Source organism: Echiichthys vipera (genome assembly GCF_963691815.1).
Source record: "Echiichthys vipera genome assembly, chromosome: 19".
Taxonomy (NCBI): domain Eukaryota; kingdom Metazoa; phylum Chordata; class Actinopteri; order Perciformes; family Trachinidae; genus Echiichthys; species Echiichthys vipera.
The window spans coordinates 22,634,369-22,649,467 of record NC_139844.1 but is presented as its reverse complement, the minus strand read 5'-3'; the positions used below and the strand labels follow the sequence as shown (position 1 = coordinate 22,649,467).

General features: G+C 41.8%; 1 protein-coding gene across 4 annotated transcripts in view; it reads right to left on the bottom strand.

Moving 5' to 3' along the window:
* klhl29 (kelch like family member 29) overlaps positions 1-10,298 on the bottom strand; it is a 230,841-nt gene extending 220,543 nt beyond the window's left edge. For 3 of the 4 annotated variants that reach the window (XM_083934650.1, XM_083934649.1, XM_083934652.1), the window contains exon 1: positions 10,068-10,298. The gene's annotated coding sequence lies outside the window, so the exon portion shown is untranslated. Of the gene's footprint in view, positions 1-9,657; positions 9,759-10,067 lie in introns of those variants that run through there. The other variant, XM_083934651.1, reaches the window with a different exon arrangement.
* Positions 10,299-15,099: the final 4,801 nt, after the last annotated feature.

Sequence of the window (15,099 nt, the reverse complement as noted above, 5' to 3'; positions counted from 1 at the left end):
AAGAATCATTAACTACCTCATTGACTTCTCCCTATAGATTGATATTTCGTCTCCTCTTCCTCTAATGACCTACTTGCATATCCGCAATGAAAAACATGCAGATCGAGTCCAAAAAGTCACCGCCGAATGTTTAAAAAATGAGAAACCGCCACAGTAACCGATAAGTGATAGATAAATACTTCATAATAAGTGACCCATAATGCCTACATTTGAAAACATTAATCTCCTTTCAGGATATGGATAAATGTGGAACAATGGAACTCTGTGAAGGCAATTTGGGGCTTTGCCACAGCGTTATCACTCAATCAAAGAAATGGTTTCCATTCATTCCGCCCCGAGAAGCCGCTCGCTCTCATACACGGGACGTACAGGAAAAAAAAGTTAAGACCGTGGCAATTATTGTAAACTTGTCAAATTATTGATTGATTGAAGGAGCTATCTAACTGTGAAAAAACACTTGGAAGCGTAATACATCAATTTTAATGACATTCCTTAATCAGAATGCTCAGCAATCACCAGAGACCAATTAGAGCCTGAGAGATAGAGACCCGCCATTAATAATCAAACTTGGCTGCTTATTGCCTCCATTCTCATACGGCTGTTGGAGCCGTTTTAAGTGGACTCATCATTTCGGGGTGAAGGTATCTGTTATTAGACCAGGAAAACAAAGCAAGCGTCCACTCCAGAACTGCTAATTCTGAGCAGCTTTGCGTCAGCCAGACTGCCAATTGACCACCGCCTGGCGTAACCGCAGTTTAAAAGATTTCTCTCATAAAATCAAAAAGCCTTCTTTTTTCCAAGCGCCGCTGAATTCATGTCCGGAGAGGGGGAAATGGATAGGCCTATTTTGCAAATGCTGAGAAATAAAAAGCTATAAAATTACACAGAAGCCCACAGGCATTGGAGCAATGACAAAAGATATCTTTACAATGCCACCTTCAGCCGCAGTCTTATTAACACCACGGCCACTTTTATCGCAGCCAAATGTCTGTGTGTTGAATACAACAGAGCCAAACTGCAACACATAAAATATATGTGCTGCACGGAGATTGAGAACATTGCCCTTCATTCCTGTCCAAGCAGGACGACGCTTCCCTCTGATTTTTCACTCTTCATTTCCTTGGCTGCGGATATGAGCGGCAATCGCCGGACTTTCAAGTCCGCTCCAATGAACTGTAAGGATGTAAAGAGGGGTTAAGTAACGCGGGCAGAGGCAGCAGTAGGAGAAGTGTACCACAACTGCTACTTTGGGGTTATTTACCCACCAACAGTCCGTTTCTGATATTTCGGTGACCCATTGACCTTATGGCTAGGTGATAAATCAATGGTATCGTAACGTGATGAAATCATATATCGAGATATACAGTTACACAATATAAATTAATGAACTGGTGTGGAATATTTTGAGTCTTTTAAAGATTGTGGATCTCCTTTCACATCAGACTATTTGTGTGCATGCATGTAAACACAGTCACTAAATAGCTGGAAAAAACTTTATACTTTAACTTGAAACTCATGTTAATTTTTCACTAAAGTTCTAAATAAAATGAGAAAATACTTACGCTTCTCATTTATCCAGTATTTAATTCACACAGGAGTATACAAAGATAGGCTCCATGCGGTAATTTCATATGGATTTTTTATTGAATTGCCAGAAAACATCCTGATATTTATTGTTATTGAGGTATGAAATGACCTATATTGGGATAGAGGATTTTAGCCCCATCACCCAGCCCTGAATGACATCCACTTTAAGTGAATGTGACACTTTTTCATCATTCACTGTGGATCAGCTGGACCCCCGACACACAGCATGAGCGCATTTAAGGAAACAGCCTGCAAATAAAAAAAACAGCCTGCTCTCAATATTATTTGTCAACAGATGTCATGCAGTAATTATTTAATACAATTAATGACCCCGGTCATTGTGCTGCAGGTATTTATACAGGGAAACTGCCAACATCAATGAATCAACGCTGCGGTACATGCATCACAGCATTAGGTGGTTGGGATGGGGCTAATATTTTATAAGCTCTCCCAGTCCTTGGAAGAACGCATCCATGCTAAGGCAAACAGGTTGTAAATAGGATGCTAATACAGATGCACATCACACCTCCCGTGAGCACATGATTTATGGAGCCTCTTAACTCAAAAGCCAACTTTCAACCAGCACTGTTGGAGTATGCAAATCAGCCTGTAAATCGCTGTTGTGTGTACTTCCATTACATGCAAACTATTTACATATGCATTCGTTACTGGAGAGTTTTACAGTTGCACAGTGAGCGGATCCCTTGATCCAGATCCCTTGAAAACCAAATACACGATAGAGGAAAGAAGAAGCAAACAAACAAAACCCATGTCAGCTCCGGTTGTTCTTTAATGGTCATAAAATGATTTGAGAAGATAACCGGGGGACGCCTGCTTGATATCAAATATTTATTATGCTTTTCTTTTCCCGGACAAATGACAAAAATCAGGACGAAAACACTCCACAGTGGAATTGCTGCGGCACCTAAAATATATAACGCTATTATGTTGTGGCAGCACTCAAATCACATAACCCAAATGCAAATAGTTTTATTGTAATTTGCCGTGGTTCGCGGAAGAAAGGTGGGAGGAAATGAGTTCAAGTGACTTCAGTGACCGATGAAATTTGTTTTCCTCTTGAAGTAATTTGAAGTCTGGCTTGCCTCAAGCGGACAGAGTCTGACATTCCACCTCAAAACCTGTTCCAGCGGGCCTCTCTTTAAAGCTCTGCTGCTCCGCGAGGCAGATTCAATTATTCAATTTCAAATAAATTATTACATAATACATCCGTGTCCTTCTAAGGGCCAATGCACTCTCAAATAATGTCTAGTATATTCTGCATTTTTTAAACCCGGCCCAGCCATACCTAGAATAGATTCTATACTTTATTATAGATGATGTTTATTCCAAAGTAGAGATAAGATAGTAAAATACACCTTATTAAAATGACTAAGGTTCATAAAAGAGATGCCAGGGGAGCAGTGGCTGTCAGATAGCCGCAGTGCAGAAATACTCCTGTAGCCAGGCTTAATGGGAGCCTACATAAACAACCAAACAAGGCAGTGGTCGTGGCTGCGGTGATGAGCTACGAGATAAAAACGATTTTCCATGTCCACCTTCTTCCCACCTCTCCTCCATCCATGGAGAAAACCTGCAGTGTCATCATATGGCGCTTAACCTACACCCCCGGGGAGCCACTCACCACACAGTAGCCCCGCAGACTGGCGGAGCCCTGAGATGAAGGCTCACAACCGAGCCCCCCACCCCCACCCCCCCCCCCCCCCTCCCCCGAGTCCCCACCAAACCGTCGGCACACTGTCCTCAAACATGTTGAGTGAATTCAAAGCATTAGAGCAGTATGGCGGAAACCAAATATCTCCAAACAGCGCGTGAAATGACATGGGGTTAAAGCTATGGGTACATCTGGAATTGGGTCCTTATCTGGTAAGTGTGGCCCTTTGGCCCTGGCTCTAGGTGTCAGCCTGCCTGCTCAGAGCCTGATGAGGCCCAGCATTTTGTCGGGCAACGTAGCTTGGAAATGGACAGGATAAAAAATGATTAAGGACACAATAACACTATGCCACTGGCTAAAGCTGGGCTCTCAACTAATCATTCATTCATCTTCAACTGCTTGTACCTATCGGGGTCGCGGGGGGGCTGGAGCCGATGCCAGCTGACATCAGGCGTGAGGCGAGGTCCACCCTGGACAGGACGGACCAGGCTACTCAACTAATGTGGCATAGATGTGCACCGTGTAGTGCTGAACATTGTAGATCAGGTCCAACATTTGTAGGAATGGGCTTTTTTGTTAAGCAAATGGATTGGAAAAGGATAATGGAAGATACAACGGTATTATTTACTCATATACGTACATCTAAATGTGCTGTAAGTTAGATCTTATATTAAAATTAGGGCTGTCGGGGCGGCCGGTGGCACAGTGGTTAGAGCTGTCGCCCCATATAAAGAGGCTGAAGGTCCTCGATGCAGCAGCCGTGGGTTTGACTCGGACCTGTGGCCCTTTGCTGCATGTCTCCCCCTCTCTCTGTCACCCCACTTCCTGTCTGTCTTGTATGATAAAGGGTTGGAAAACTGTCAAAAATACGGTCAAAATAATCTTTAAAAAAAAAATTGGGGCTGTCAATTAAAAATATTTAATTGCAATTTATCGCACAAATCACATTTTTTTCATCTGCTCCAAATGTACCTTAAGGGGATATTTTTTTAAGTATTTAATACTCATCATATCAACATGGGAGTGGACAAATATGATTACTTTATGCAAATGTATGTTTGTTATTGTTGCAACAATCCAAGACAATGACAACTACTCTCCAGAATATTCTCAAGAATAACCTCAAAGGTTCTTTATGCTAAAAAAAATATGCTGAACGGGCATTTTGACCTGAATGTAACATTACTTAGTAATACAACCACCATTTAGTGCAAACTATCCGGCGTAGTCTGCCTTTGGCGAGGGGGAGGAGGGCTGAGCCTCCTGATTTCCCAACGTACGGGGTGGGCCGAGGGTCATAATCACAGGACATGCGCATGTTAATCATGCGTCAAAATAAATAATTGATGTAAAGAGGAATAACTTTGACAGCCCTGATTAAAATGCATCTAATGTCTGTACAAAGTACTCATATAACATACAATTGAATTGATATGGTAATTCATTAACATAGTCACATTTTACCATCCACAATAACAAACTATAAGCAAGTGCAATCAAAGGCTACGGAAATGTCTTAGTTTCAGCATTAAAAATCCTATTTTAATGATACAAAATAACATTTGAAAGGGAGTTACAGACTCAAATCTCCATGGATGTAGGAGGTTTACAGCTTAGTGCATTCTGAGACCATTTGGGTCTCTTTACAGGGAAACTGCAGGCATTTTAGAAATATGATACCAGCATCACTAACCCTTCAGTGACTGTGTTCAAGAGGGCAGCTGAAGAGACTGCCTTTCATAGTTCACTGATCTCTAAAGAGCTTGGTAAGCACTACATTCGCTCATGGCCTTTTGCCCCATCTACATTAGCAAGTATATTATATTTTGTAATAACCTCGGGTGCTAAATATTCAGCCGCATATTCAAGCAAAGATATCATACTGCCGATGAACCGCAATAAGGGAAGCATAAAGGCTACAGTGGGACTGATTCTGCACTGTTGGTTGAGATGAAAATATCACTCTAAAATGTTTGGACCAAGAATAACCTCGTCTTTGTCCTCAGGAAGAAGGGGTCGCATCCTTCAGTTTGTACTCAGAGCTGCAGTGTTTCTCACTATATAGAACTTTGTTACAGAAATAACATTAGAAATCAGTAGCAACTGAAATACTCACTTTAATGTACCGTCAAAGATTATGTACAGGTGCTTACTTTGAAACCCGATGACCTCAATTGTGCTTCGTCTTAGGAGAAAATTAATATCTCATTCTCCTGCTCTCACTGAAAACTCCTTCATCATCTCGATATCAAAGCTGCACACAGTCAACCAACTCGAGACCGATTAAGCATTCGCCACTCTTTTTGCTATCAAGCCTGTTACCTTTGATAGGCTTACAAACATTTCCAGGACATGCTGAAAACCTACCATGATCAATGAGAGACGGGATCTTTTTAAAGGGGCAGAGTTAAACAGAACTCGCTTCGGTGCCACTTAAGAGCAATTAAGTGACTGCGGGTCACGGGTAAAGCTTGGATGCGGCTGTTGTCTCCAACACGTTAAGATAATCTCAACTTTGGTCCTGCTGTCACTTAACTGCTGCTTTCGCCACTTCAGCGTGATTACTTGAAAAGAAATTGAAAAAAAGATGCTACCGCTTCCATGAGCGTGCTGTTCTCAGTAACCTGCGTGCACCACTTATGTGGCTGCATGTATTTACCCAAGATAGGCTCTCAGTGCTTACTGGAGAAATCAAATGACAGTTTCAAACGGAACGAAAAACAAGCATGAGTAAAGAACAACAAGCAGGCTATTTTGAGAATATGTTAAAGTGACGTTAACCGGTGCACAGAGCCGAGCCGAGACCCCTGTTTACACAGTGTCAAAGAACTGGGTTACACTGGAAAGCATGTAGGTAAGCCTACAAAAATTCAACCACCTTGACATTTTGAAAGTAAGCTGTCTTGCTGATACACCCTCAAGTCTGTACGGCAAATATTAAGCTCCTGCCAGTAAGAGTGCATCTGGGGTCCTATGTTCCCTCAGCCTCATATCCTCCTAATAAAGACACACATGGTTTTATGTTCCCAGCTAAGCTAAGCTAACTTCATGTTAGCCACACATATATACGAGTGCTATACACGTCTTCTTATCGAAAGCAATCATGACATCATTTCCATTATTTGATCGTCAAAATCAGATGTGTAGTAGAAAACAATGTGGCTGTCATTGCTAGTATTAGACACCTAGTGCATTGCTGCTTATGCAATTATCCAACACACAATGATTTATTGACTGCACTGCTGTGACCCATGCACACTGTCTTATTTCCTTTGCATGCTTATTTAATCTTTATAGACTTTATAATTGTTACTTTATTCCTCCTATGTAGCTTGCTACAGCACAGAGTCATGTTCTATATGTGCAATGAGAATACAGGTATTCCTATCTTATTATTTCAAGTATTTCAAGTATTGTGAAATATGCCGCAGGTACTCCAACACCTCCTTTGCATTTAGTTTTAGCTATGGTTATAATTAGCATCATACAGTATCCGTGTGCTCGGTGCAGTGCAACAACGCCGTGCACTCTAGGTTCAAGTGGCTCTTAAAAGTATTCTCATGGATTAAGCGCCATCTGAAAATCACAAACAAAAGAATTCTTCTTCTTTGATGGTAAACTTCCTCAAAGAAACACTAAGTTTAGAGTCAATAAGCACGGTTCAGTTACCCCCAATTTAGAAGATGGAGACAGGCCGTGTGTTTAACCTGCATGAAAAAAAACAGATAACATCTGGATCATTTTATCACAACAATTATTTTCCCAATGTCACTTTATTGTCATTAGCCTAACAGAGTATGAGAATTTGATGACAACACCTGAGCTTTTCAGCTGCGAGCATATTAAAATGGTGCAAATGGCTACTGCAAAAATAAGGCACAGCTTCGCCACACTAGGATCTCACACGATCGAAACTGAGACACACCGCGATTTGTCTCTACTGCTCTATTCTCCGTATATCTCCTGCTCCCACAAAAAGATTTTAGTCAGGTAAGCGGTGAACAATAACACTTTTCTGCTCATGCTTGTATCATCTTTGTACAGACATTGAATGGCTGTTGATCTCTGCATTTTTATTACAGGTAAACTAAACAAAGAATAGACGTTTACATAGACTCAAAGCCTCCTGTGGAAGAGGGTGAATTACTGAAAACTGGGTGGAAAATCTGGACTTACAGTTTGTCTGATTACATTTTAAAACTTGAAAGAAAATGGAGCTCATTGTGGAGCAAAAGCATAAAAACATGCCCAACAAACATGTTTCCTTTTCATTGTGACGGAGGCGGGCTGGTCCAGATTGGCCTTACAATACTCACTGCTGCACCAGAATCAGCGTAATTGACGGCTACATTCACACGTTAATATTTTTTATTTTGGAGAGCGGGTGCAGATAAATAGACGCATTATATGTGCAGGCTTAAAAAAAAAGCAGCCTGTGGAAATAGTTCCATCTCATCCGAGCCGCTGCCTCGCACCAGCCCAGGCATCATTATGATTATCTGACTGTGCTGTTACATGACAAACACAGAGAACCTGGCTTTCTGTGGCCATGTTTGTAGGGGAGCTTGGCACAGCTTCTATTCTCCAGACTCTTTTAGAAAAAATAAATTATACAGTCCATCACCAGAGGCAAAAGCACATTTCACAACTTCATCCAAGTACAAGAATGTACTGTTCGGCATTTCATCCGCCCTACCTTCTTCGCCTGTATTTAATATTACACACCAATCAAATTATGAATTCAATACCCTGCAAAACGGGCAAATGAAAAAAAAAATTACAGCCTTGAGCTACAGTACCTATTGTAATTTGCTGACCACAACAACAGGAGTCGTTTTTCGCTCGGCCTTTACTAATAGGATAAATGCCTCGGGGTAATTTTAAAATGAACTCCTCGGGCCAAAGCCGTTCCCCGGGCCAACCTAAATCACGTTTGATATAGAAGGATTATCCCTGATTAAGTTTATTGCAAAGAAGCTTGGGACAAACTAGAGAAACCCAGGATACTTCCAGAGAGGTGAGGCTTGCCTGACAATGAGGCTGTGTAGCTTAAAGGGCGTTCAGATTTTTTTAAAAGCGGGGTAGTACGAGGTGATTGTCGTAGACCGGTGCCTCAGTCGGTCAGTTCGTTTGTGAGTTCTCAACTCTTTAAAAACACCAAAACCTTCAAGAACATAAACAAACGAACTAATCAACAGTAGACTGTGAGGTAAAATGACTGTTTATGGCAGTGGAGGTGGCATGGCAGTGTTAATCGGTGAAAAATATTAAATAAATAAAAAGATTTTCTTCTTTAGGTGGGCCTTTTTTAAGGTGGTTAAAATAGCTTTAGCTGCTGCCCCCATCCACAGTAGTATCTCCAACACACACACACACACACACACACACGCGTGCAAACCTCTGTATATTGCTGCTGCGTAATCATCCACCTACAGTGAGTGGTGATTCTAAATATGCAGAGAGAATTCTCCGTCACACAGAGAAGATGAGGCGAGAAGACCCCGGCTAAATGGCCCCAGCTCTGAGGCAAATGCATTGTCTTAGCTTATCGAGTGCAGAGCTTCCTGCCTGTTCAGGGAGGACTAGGACTAAAGCTCTTAATCCTCCGCCTTGATTCACGATAGCTTGCTAGGTTTTCAAATGTCATCAGTGGAGAAGTGTGTCCCGCTCCTACCCAAAATGTTGGGCCCGTTAATAAATTAACAACACAGGGGTACATCCGTTTAGGAGTAGGAACACATATGCAGTCACGTCAGGTAGCTGTACATCTATTTATATATATAGTACCACACTCATGCCGGGGCTTTTGAAAACAGGCATCAGTGCCAAGACCTGCGAGGACTGACAAGTGTGTTGTCGGGTATGTGAGTTGATAATGAATCATGCTAAATATGGTCTACGGGTTTAATGTGACAATCCTGTGATAAGTGCCAGCCTCGGTCCTCCGTCAGTACCTTCTCACGTGCCAGAGAATAAAGGAAACACTGCTTGTCAACTAAAAAAAATGTCTAAATGAACCTGTAACTTTCTGCATGGAAAAAGACAGAGTGTCCCTTACAACTGGTGCTCTACTTCACCGCCAAGGGTACAACCAAGGGTACAGCCCTTCACTGTAACAACAGATGGGACTTGTGATGAGTAATGCTTTGTTGTCTGGAGGATGGGTTTTGCATGCTGCAGGCTACAAGTTAAATACTTCTGTAGAATATAGTTGAGGGACACAAACACTGCAGAGTTTATGCACCCAATGCACTCAGAACTGTTTGTTTTGGGAAAGCATGCAAGCATAAAATAAAATATGTAGTGTAAAGGTAAAGCCACGTAACATCAGTTAATATAAGTAAACAAATTGCTTTCATTTTGCACCACAGTTTACTCATTATTAGATGATTTATTACCTGCATTTGGAGGATTTGTCATACTATGGCAAACTGATTTAAGTCAAGTTAGGAGGCGTTTCTGTTGCCTCTTAGAGAATGTGGCGTCTGTGGCGGTCCCCATCTGTTTGTCCTTGGTTGCACACCTTTATCCTGACCATTCCCTCCGCTGTTTGCCTAACCCTTCCAGTTTCTGTCACTGCCTCTGAGACGTGAAGTTTTTCCCCTCTCTTACAGGAGCGCTTGCGCACAACAGGAGCGCCGCACACACCATTTGGTAGGCTACGGTCCCCGGCTAAGGGGTGGCAGGGAAACTGATGATCCTCCTCTCATTCATTCGTGGTAGGACAAGTCTAAACTCCTGCCTGACACAAAGCACGTCAAAAATGAAGCGTACATAAAGTCAGCGTGGGGACCGACTGAGCGCTTACCTCCCCCCGGTCGCTCGCTGCTCCTGTCCCCCCGGCGTTTGTCCTTGTTTCGCTACGACGCTGCTTATGTATGAATGCTGTCTTTATCCCGCAAAGACTGCTGTTGCATTTTACAGCAAAAGGAACAACACTGTGAGCTGGTGTAGCCGCCGTGTGCTGGTCGGTGAGTAGCCCGTCTGTGCGTGCACCGCTCTGCACGTCACCAAGTGTGCCGGACAGGACTTGGCAAGCGCGTCTTTCGGTGCTCCCTGCGCGGCGGCGGCTCTGAGATGTAAGCGACTGCTTGGACGGGGCTGGCACACCGTGTGGCCACTTTTCTCCCGATGCTGCTCCTCCCCTTTCACTTTGGTTCGCCCACACAAGCCCTGCAGCGCCTCCCACCCGCCACTGTGGGCAATTGCATGTGCATGCAGAAGCTGTGTGTACAAGTCGTTCTCCTCCGGGTCCTGTGAGGTTCATGCAGGTCTGAAATTTGTGACATTTTTGTGTATTTGTCTGAATTTACAATAAGGGTGTCATTTTTTATATGCACTTGCAGCAAAACACATTCCCATAGGCCAGGAAGAAGGGCTTAAATAAAAGGAAAAAATATCACAGAAAGCTTTTCACAGGTTCAGAACATTTTAAATGAGTGACACTGGTTACTGGTTTGTTGCTAACACTGGTTATTTTACATTCTCGGTCCTGCAGAAGCCACATCACTGCTGCTTTTCCTACCTGGTAGTTAAATGCTGGTGATTACATTCACTTTGCATCCCGGTTGTAAATAAGCCCCTGATTAGATGGCTGGAATGAAAATCAACAGGGCTCTCTCTGTCTGGATCCAAAGCGCATAGAATAAATGTCCTTTGTGCTTTCCTAACCACTTTCCCACTTTCCCAAAACAATAAGAAATGTTGTGTTTTTAACATTGAGATCGTTTGACCAGCACTTATCTTGACTGCATCTTAGATCGGTTACGTGCAGGGCAATTAACTCACACATTAACAAAGGAACTGTCTGATCCGCTGTTTTTTGACCACATAGGATGTCTAAATATTGTCCTTCCCAACCCCTTCTATAGCTTTCCCGTTGTTGCTTGACAGCGCTAATTGTGCTTGCCTGCTGAATTATCACTCCTCAGCGACACTAGAATCCATTAGAGTCTATTGGTTTATTGCTATAATGCCCCATACTGCCCTACATTGTCGCAGGTATTTTTGCCTGATTAGTCCTCCTCTAGGGACTGTATGGAAGTGAACAGACTGTTTCATTAATCATCATCAATCATCATCAATCACTTATGGGTGCCATCATGCACCCCCCTCCATGTACAGAGCTAATTGTTGGGGGGGAAACTGTCCATTTGCCAAACCAATCCAATGCTGAGTTAGTTTATGTGGTGTTATGATGTGTCGCAAGCATTTAAGTCCTTGCAATGAGGTTGGAGTTTTTGCATTTCAATGCATTACTTCTATTTGCAACACTGGATCAAGTGCTGCAAGAAGAAGAAGAAGAAGAAGAAGAATTCCTTTATTAAGGAACGGGGAAATTCAATTTTTTCACTCTATTATTATTATTCATGTTACACACGAACAGGCCCGAAATACAAACACATGCACAAACAGGATCTATATACATGCAATTAAGAGAGATGTTAGAGCGAGGGGGGCTCTGTGCCTTGCTCAGCAGCACCACGGCAGTGCCCAGGAGATGAACTGGCACCTCTCAAGCCACCAGTCCACGCTCCATTCATGGTCCACACAGGGACTCAGATCGGTGACCCTCCGGTTCCCAGCCAAGTCACCTATGGACTGAGCTACTGCCGCCCAAGGAGAATCCTATCTCCAAAGGCAGGAATACCAGGTGGTGGAGAAGTATTCAGGTGTAGCAATACCACAGTATAAGTGTAGCCCTACATTAAAACATAATATTTAAGTAAAAGCCTGAAAGTATCATCAGAAAGGCACTGATTATGCTGGGTGGACCCTGTCAGCTTATCACTAATGCATCAAATATAGCATTTTGAAAACTTTTCTTTGGTCACGTCTGAACAAATTCTAGCAAATTTTTATAATATTTAATACTTTAATCAATAATGGATCTTATTTAATCATTTTAAAGCCGCTGCACATACATACAGTACATACATATAGTCCACCCACACAAATTAGACCTCTTCTTAGGACAGTTTAACTGCGTTTGATTGACATCTCTCCCAATCTTGGGTTTGTTGAGCCTGTTGTGTTAAGGTGGGACAGCTTACACTGTAGCACAAACACTCAGATGATTTACTTAAGTGAAAGTAGAAACACCTCAGTCTAGAAATACTCCATTACAAGAAAGGGTCCTGTATTCAAAATGTTACTTAAGGAAAAGTACAAAAGTATTAGCAGCAAAAAAAACACAATGTATCAAAGGTAAAAGTACTCATTAGTGTGTAAACTGGTTCGGTTTGATGTGTAAATGGCTGTGGTATCATTTTACCATGCTCACGTACAAGTTAAATATGAATAAATACATTTAATAATAAATATGAATATGCACTCGGAAATGCTTGGAACATCCAGAGTTTCATCGACATTGTCACACTCGGCAGACACGACAGTGGGCCTTATCAGGGGTCTAATTCTATTTTGCAATAATTTCAGAAATCACCCACATGTGCCTTTCAGCCGTGACAGCGTGTAAGATGGTGTGCAACGGTGTGCTGTAGAGCCCAGTGAGCCTAATCTGAGCCAGCAGGTACTAGTTTGAATTTATAAAAGGACTTTTATATTGTACAAATAAAGATCCTTATCTGAGATCTTGGTTTAATAGAATAGCTCCCATCAAAGGAAAATTAGTCCTCGTGTTCAATGATGGAGCAAGCTCTGTGGGACTGTTTGACTATAGGCGTACAATCAATAGACCCAGAACTCAGGAGGGGGGGAAAGGAAGCAGGATGAGGAAGGCACGCATTGCAACTCCACAGTAAGTGGCGGCATTGATGAGGATTCGAGCATGGGCGGATTATGAGACAATGGGCCCCTGGGCTCAGACAGGTTAAAGGCTCCCCCACCTCTCCGTACAGGAGAAAGACACACACACTTTATAGGTTGTTTTTTTAGATTCTTTTTGTTGTTGTTTTATGTCTCTTTGTAGTCATTACGTGTCTCTTTGTAGTCATTTTGTGTCTCTTTGTTTTCTGTCTCCGTAGTAGGATTATCTCTGTGTAGTCATTCTGTGTCTCTTTGTAGTTGTTTTGTGTCTATTTGTAGTTGTTTTGTGTCTATTTGTAGTCATTTTGTGTCTCTGTAGTTGTTTTGTGTCTATTTGTAGTCATTTTGTGTCACTTTGTAGTTGTTTTGTGTCCATTTGTAGTCATTTTGTGTCTCTGTAGTTGTTTTGTGTCTATTTGTAGTCATTTTGTGTCACTTTGTAGTTGATTTGTGTCTCTTTGTAGTCATTGTGTGTCTCTTTGTAGTTGATTTATGTCTATTTGTAGTCATTTTGTGTCTCTGTAGTTGTTTTGTGTCTATTTGTAGTCATTTTGTGTCCCTCCGTAGTTGATTTGTGCCCCTCTGTAGTTGATTTGTGTCTCTTTGTAGTCATTTTATGTCCCTCCGTAGTTGATTTGTGTCCCTCTGTAGTCATTTTGTGTCTCTGTGTAGTTGTTTTGTGTCTATTTGTAGTCATTTTGTGTCCCTCCGTAGTTGATTTGTGCCCCTCTGTAGTTGATTTGTGTCTCTTTGTAGTTGTTGTGTGTTTCTTTGTAGTAGTTGTGTGTCTGTTTGAAGTTGCTTGGGTCTCTTTATTTTCCTTTTGTGTCTCTTTGTGGTTTCCCCTTTTTTAACAGTTGTTGTGAGTCTCCTTTCAGCTGTTCTGCATCTCATTGTAACGGTTTTAGACTCTTGTCGTCGTTTTATGATTCTTTGTTTTCATCACTTTTGTGTTCGGCGTGTGTCTCTTTTCTTTTTAAACATTTATAGCAGGTGTGTTGAATTCAAGAAGAAAAAAAACAGAGAATAGACCAATTTACAAGAACTTGTGTAAAGGTTGACACTAATCGTGAAATTCATTTTAAAATTTTAATAACAGCAACCTCTTTGGAAAATAAATGTCAACGATTCATCTCAATAAAAATACACATTTTCTTTAATTCTCTGTTTGCTTTGGGCATGTTGAAACTTGCTTTGTTATCTTTCACAGGTTTTTTTGTAATGACTCACCTGGAGTGCCAGTGATTCTGCAGGCAGTGTGTTATTCATGCCCTTTACTGTACCCTATATGTGACAAAATCTGGAGCCTGTAAACAACAGTAATTGGGCTCAGGGGGCGATGGCAAAAACAAACTGCATCATTTCATTTTGATGTCCATGGATTTATTTTCTGTATAATCCAGAGTAGGGAAATAAAGATGGAAAAAATGAAATGTCTAGTCCAAGTTTAAAAAGTAGTTTGTACGCTGTGGGGCTGTGTGCAAAACCTGGGAAACTTGGCAACTTCATCTGTTCCTGCAGCCGTGACTCACTTCCACAGACAATCAATCCCCTTCTTTCTATCTATCTATTATTTACCTCAGGCTATATATCAGCCTAGTTGTACTTTGCACTTTGGCACCCTTGCTACTTCTTTTACCAGCCTTTCCAGTGCTGCTCTTTTATGGTCAGCGTATATCATTGTAGATCAGCGTGTCATCTCCGCAACGTTCTATGATCTTTGTAGTTTGTACAGCGCCAAATGTGTCAGTTCCACGTTGTGTAACTGTCCGCCCCAGACAAACAAGCCAAAGCTCTTTTTGTCCAACCTTTGCCTCTTTTAACTGTTGAATGAATGCCTAACAGGAAGTGAAACGGGTTCAATAGATGAACCTCGAGTTAGTAAATCAACAGCCAAGAGATTTTAGGATGATATACTGTACCACTGTTATAGGCTACACACACCGTGACTGAGCCCAATTCTGAATACATAGTAGTAGAAACAAATGTTTCCCGATAAATGTGAAATATATTGAAATTCAATGTTATAAGGGACTGGAATTCAAGTCTCAAATTTATATTCTGTTTTATTA